This window comes from Crinia signifera, chromosome 1 (assembly GCF_055691185.1).
Source record: "Crinia signifera chromosome 1, ASM5569118v1, whole genome shotgun sequence".
Lineage (NCBI taxonomy): Eukaryota > Metazoa > Chordata > Amphibia > Anura > Myobatrachidae > Crinia > Crinia signifera.
Window position 1 is genome coordinate 399777838 of NC_139217.1, and position 6427 is coordinate 399784264.

Consider the following 6427-nt stretch of genomic DNA (forward strand, 5'->3'; position numbering starts at 1 on the left):
CGATATACTCATCTTCTCCTCCAATCTTCAACATCACAGACAGACCGTGTCCGAGGTGCTACGACGTCTTCGTCAAAATCAACTATTCTGTAAGTTGGAAAAATGCGTTTTTGAAGTCACCTCCATTCCATTCTTAGGCCACATTCTCTCTGCTACTGGTATCGAGATGGATCCAGAGAAGGTGAGAGCGATCCAAGACTGGGCACCTCCCACGACACTCAAGGGAATTCAGAGATTTTTAGGATTCTCAAATTATTACCGGCGATTCATCCGGAACTTCTCTACCATCGCTGCTCCCCTCACAGCTCTTACCCACAAAGGAGTTGATCCAAGTCAATGGCCGCCAGAAGCATTCTCAGCCTTCCAACAGTTAAAGAGGGCGTTTATGACGGCACCCATTCTCCTCCAACCAGATCTCGACAAGCCCTTCATCCTCGAGGTGGACGCATCCTCGGAAGGTATTGGGGCCATCTTGTCACAAAAAGGAGAGGATCAAGAATTACATCCTTGTGCTTTCCTCTCCAAAAAATTCCTTCCGGCAGAGAGGAATTACCCCATTGGGGAACAAGAGTTACTTGCTGTCAAAACGGCGTTAGAGGAGTGGCGATACCTTCTGGAGGGTGCGCGGCATAAGATCACCGTGTATTCAGATCACAAGAATTTGTCCTTTCTCAAACAAGTTCAATGCCTCACTGCTCGTCAAGCCCGATGGGCTATGTTTTTCGAACGTTTTAATTTTCAAATTAAATTTCGACCTGGCACCACTAATATTAAAGCTGATGCCCTATCCCGTTCCTTTGAAACGACTTCTGATATAGAGATTCTTCCTCGTCCAATCCTTGATCCAGTGGTTTTTGCTCAAGTGTCCGTACAGCCAATTCCTCCTCCAGGCAAGACGTTTGTTCCTCTCGAACTGCGAAAAAAAATATTATCATGGGCACATTCCTCCCGTTTCGCAGGTCACGCAGGAATACAGAAGACCTTGATGTTCCTGTCACGTTCTTATTGGTGGCCAACCATTCGTCACGACGTCACCAACTTCATCGCGTCTTGTGTAAAATGTGCTCAGCATAAGGTGCCCAGAACAACTCCTGTTGGTCCTCTCCGTCCTCTGGCCATTCCCACAGAACCATGGACTCATCTATCTATGGACTTCATTTGCGAGTTGCCTCCTTCCAAAGGTCATACAGCAATCTGGGTAGTGGTTGACCGATTCTCAAAAATGGTCCATTTCGTCCCACTAAAAGGTCTTCCCTCTGCTCCAGTACTGGCTCAGCTATTCATTTCCACCATTTTTAAATTACATGGTCTGCCCAAAGAAATTGTGTCTGATCGCGGAGCACAGTTCGTGGCGAAATTCTGGAGAGCTCTCTGTGCCACGGTAAAGGTTAACCTCAAGTTTTCTACTGCCTTTCATCCCCAGACCAACGGCCAGATGGAACGGGTGAATCAGGACTTGGAGGCCTTTATTCGATTGTTCATCTCGTCCTCTCAAGATGACTGGGTAGATCTCCTCCCGTGGGCAGAATTTATGCATAACAACTCCTATCACTCTTCCTCCGGAACCACGCCCTTCTTTACCGTATTTGGTAAACACCCACGATCTCCAGACTTCTCAGAATTACCCTCTTCTGAAGTTCCTGCAGCGACCACTTCCCTCCAACGCTTTGCGAAGATTTGGTCGGATGTCCACACCGCTCTCCTTAAATCTTCTGCTCGATACAAGAGAATGGCGGACAGGAAAAGAAGAGCAGCGCCCAGATTAAAACTCGGGGATCGGGTATGGCTATCTACCCGTCATATACGCCTCCGTCTGCCTTCTATGAAACTGGCTCCCCGGTACATTGGGCCATATGCCATCACCCAAGTCATTAATCCAGTCGCTTATAGACTTCAACTTCCTCCTTCCCTAAGGATCTCGAATTCCTTTCATGTGTCCCTCCTCAAACCTTTAAGATTGAACTCTTATCAGAAGAAGGTTCCCAAACCACCCAAGATTAACTCCGAGAGTGGGATCGAATTCGAGGTAAGACGTATCATAGACTCTCGTCACCGCAATGCTCGTACTCAGTATCTGGTGGAGTGGGTCGGTTTTGGTCCTGAAGAGAACTCTTGGGTGGACTCCGTTGATTTGCATGCTCCAAAGCTGATTAAGCAATTTCTGCAGCGAAATCCTCACAAGGCCCATAGGCGTCCTGGGGCCACCCTGAAAAGGGGGGGTACTGTCACACGCAGCCGCGACGGAGCGCGGCGGGTACAGTACTCACCCGTCCGCGCCCGCCGCCGGCTAGCGTGTGCAGGCTCCACTCTGAGGCGGGCAGGTGGGGGCAGCGCTGGGTAGAGGCGGCAGCGACGGAGCATCAGGTAGCAGCGTCCTTGACGATTGCGGCGCCGGGTGGCCGGCGGCGCCATCTTGAGTAAGGGCAGGTAGCGGATTGGGCCAGAGTAGAGAGTTCCTCCTCATCCTGCACGGACAGCCAATGGCAGCCACTCCCTGGGGATATAGTGGAGCTGCCCAGGCTGATCCGTGTCAGTGCAATGAGTCTTCTGAGTCGTTCACATCTCCGAGCTGACTCCTGGATCCTGGTTCTCTCTCCTGACTCTGGTGCCTTGCTCCCTGCACCTTATCCAAGGAAGGTTTTCTCCTGACACCAATGCTGCAAGCGCTATCTAGTGCTGGCTCCTGCTTGTTCCAGAATTCCCTTTCTTCATCATCCATCCATTCCATCCTCTTCCAGTCTTCCGGATCCATTTCTTCCATCATCAAATCAACCTCTTCCTGCATCTTCTTCTATGTACTCTGGCTCACCTAAAGACTGGTTCCAGAATTACCACTGGCAGTATATTGTGCTGGACTTATTGATTTATTCTTTTGCCACTTAAAGAAGTATTTAAGTGAACTTATTATTTATGAAACCAGTTATTAAACCTGCACGTTTCAATCCTACTCGCCCTGGTCCGTCTCCAGCTTCTGTGCACCACACGACTCCATCCAGCCCTTCTGCCGTGACAAGTGATAAAACAAACTGGGTAACAACAGACAGACTTGGAGGTAGGAGAGCCCTGCTGCAAGCTTACAATCTATAGGGATATAGGAGGGAAACACAAGGACAGGCATCAGTAATAGCATAGCAGTCCCACCAAGTTACAAGTCCAGAGGAGAAGCTATATAATACATAAGTTGAGTTTGAAGAAACTCAGGAGCCCGAGGTGTGCTCCCTACCACCAGTGCTGTGCCTAAACACGTGCAAAAGCGGCCGTGCGATCGAGTGGGCTTATCTCCCGAAGGAGACGGGCCCCGTTTTTCCCCTAACCCCTCTCAGCCATAAGGCCGACGAGGGGAAAATAGGGAACGGTGGGTCCTCTTCGCCGAAGCTTAGAGAGACCCTCATTCCTCAACCCCCGAAAGGGTTAGGACGGTGGGTCCTCCGCAGCCCATGCTTTGGAGAGACCCGCAGTGGACTTCCCTCCGCCTTGCGGCTCGGGGTCGTCCTCGGGGGGACCGCAGCTCTCCCCAAAAGGAGAGAGCTTTGGCACGTTGGGGAAATGGAAGGCCCGTAAGGGACGACCACACAACCCAAAAAAACGTGACACACTACAGAAAACAGAAAACGTGAAAAGTGCACGAACGTGAAGAAGAAGAGAAATAAATAATAAAGAGGACCCCAGCCAGAAGGCCGGGGTGGGGGTGTGAAAAATTGTCCTACCCCATCCAAAAGGACGAGGTAAGGACGTGAAGCGCTAACCTAGAGGGGAAGTGCGCAGTGCTAGTGCCATACTAGTGCATGGTGATTTTGGGATCACCCGTGCATGTTCGGCACCCCCGAGTTTCCCCGGGGGCACAGTGCAGCCTCGGACTCCAAGCAGCCAGCCAGTCAGCGTCCGACCAAGTGTTTCTCCGCTCAGCCAGTGGGCCCTTTCCGACCCCCGGCATGGGAATGGATACTCCACCGGGCTTTTTCGGTGAGTCTCCCCCGCAGAGGCCCAAATAGACCACCTGAGGAAGAAGAAACCACCTACTCAGTCCCGACGTTTCACCTCTCCCAGGGATTGAGTACTTGGCTGGGCTTTTCGCTGTCTCACTGGCCGGGGGCGACATGTTACCCCCGGACCAGAGAGCAATCTACTCGGTCCCAGCTTTTCCCTTCTTCCTGGGAGTGGATACTAGACCGGGCTTTTCGAGTGACTCTCCCGCAGAGGCAAAGACCCCTGAACAAGAGCCCCATCTCAAAGCCCGATGCTTCTCCCCTCCCTACCAGGTAAAGAATGGTATTCCCTCCCTAGCAGGGCATCGAGAAAGCCATTCCTAGCACTCGCCCAGGACATGAGGATGGTTGCTATCCTCAGGCCCAGTAACAAGATGCTACGGTACTGCTTTCTCTATTCTCTGCCAGGGGGCGGTCCAGACTCAACTGATAAGAACAGATACTACACTTGATCTTAGCCAAAAGGCCGAGTGCCTCAGAGGGTTATGCGTGTAGAACATAAATATGATAGGCTTGCCTGAAGAGGTGAGTTTTCAGGGAACACTTGAAAGTTTGAAGACTAGTGGAGAGTCTTATTGTGCGTGGAAGGGCATTCCATAGGATGTGAGCAGCCCGATGAAAGTCCTGTAATAGTGAATGGGAGCTGGTGATCCGTGCAGAAGAGAGACGCAGATTTTGTAGAGCGAGATGGGAGATATTTTGTGATAAGTAGAGAGATATATGCCGGTGCAGTATGGTTAATAGCTTTATATGCTAGTAGAAGTAATTTATATTGAATACGGTAAGTGTGGTGAGTGCAGCGAGCCACCATGCCCGAAACATGGCGTGCACAGCGAGCCCCGTGAGGGAACGTGGATTACTTGACGTGTATTCCGCATCCACTCGCCACGCTTCAGGCTCGATGGCTCACTGCACTTGCCACACATAAAATCAACTCCACGCCGACGTGGATAGTGGGGGTATGAACAGGTCAGGAGGACGCGTACCACGTCCCCTTGCGGGGCTCGCCACGTTTCAGGCTGGCGTGGATAGTGGGGGTGTTTCCGGAACACATTCACACCTGTCTTGTCAGGCAGGTTAAAATGGTTCCCACACAATGGCCCTTATTCTGATCTGGGCGGTACGGCCCGCGTGCGGCCGTACCGCCGATGTTTTCGCTCTGCACATGCGCAGAGGTCACTCTGCGCATGTGCAGGGGAATTCGCCGCACACAAATTTTATACGCCGCAAAGGGGGCGTATAGGGGCGTGAGGGGCTTAATAGCCTCATTTACCTATGAATACGCCCAGCGTTTCATGGGCGTTCCCATGCAAACGCGGGGCGTATGCATGGTAATGAGGCTATGACGCCAGTGATGGGGGCGGAAAGCTGACATCGCCGGATGTCAGCTCTCCGGCCCCATACAAGCTTTCACACGGACGATTGTCCGTGTGGTCTAAGCTTGCGGGAGCTGCTGGAGCGTGCGGCCCTGCCTTCGATGGTCGCCGACCATCGAATGCAGGGGGCAGCTCCCACCATGGTGGAGGCGTACGCCCCACCATTTTCATGCGGATCGCCAGCCGTCCGCGTACGGACGGCCGTGGCAAACCGTATTGTAGGCGGGGATTGGTTTGTGCGGCCGGAGCAACGTATGCGGCTCCGGCCGCACAGACCAGAATAAGGGCCAATGTAATAAGCGCTGACTGACTACGCTAACTAAGCCCCGGCTAGTCGCGAATGGGCGGGAACACGACGCTGATACTGACAGGGACGCCTGACTGACTATGCTAACTACTTAAGCTCCGGCTAGCTGCGAATGGGTGGGAACACTACACTACGCTGATAGACAGGGACGCTGACTACGCTGGGTGCGGGAACACTACGCTGATTCTGACTACGTAACTGCTGCCGTGAAACTACACAAGTACCCAATTAACAAATCTTAAATTGAAACTGCTATTTTGTGAAATCGTTCACCTAGGGCCCAATTCAGACCTGCTCGCACGGTTGCGAATTCGCAGCACGGGTGTAATTTCTTATACTGCGCATGTGCTATTTTCGCACTGTGCGTGTGCAAAATCTTTATAATGAATGCCGATGCAACCGTACACAGTAAAATATGTACATGGGGCAGCCACTGAGAAATAGGTGTGTTGTGGGTGTTCCATGGGTGTGGCTTTGCAGTCCTGTGGATGGGGGCATGAGGGTGGGCGTGTAGTGGGCGTGTGGTGGCACACATGCAGGTGGAGTATTCGCACACATACATGTGCTCCTGCTTGAACACATACCCTTTGCAGCTAATGAGTAAAGAGGCATACACACGGGGCTATTTCAGTCCCTTTTCTAAGTTATCTGATTAGATCACTTAGAAATGCAGCACAGAACTCTCTGTGTGTATGCCCTGCTGCGATGCCGATGCACGGTCCTGCATGTCAGTCTCGCTGGTGGTTCTAGTATATGAG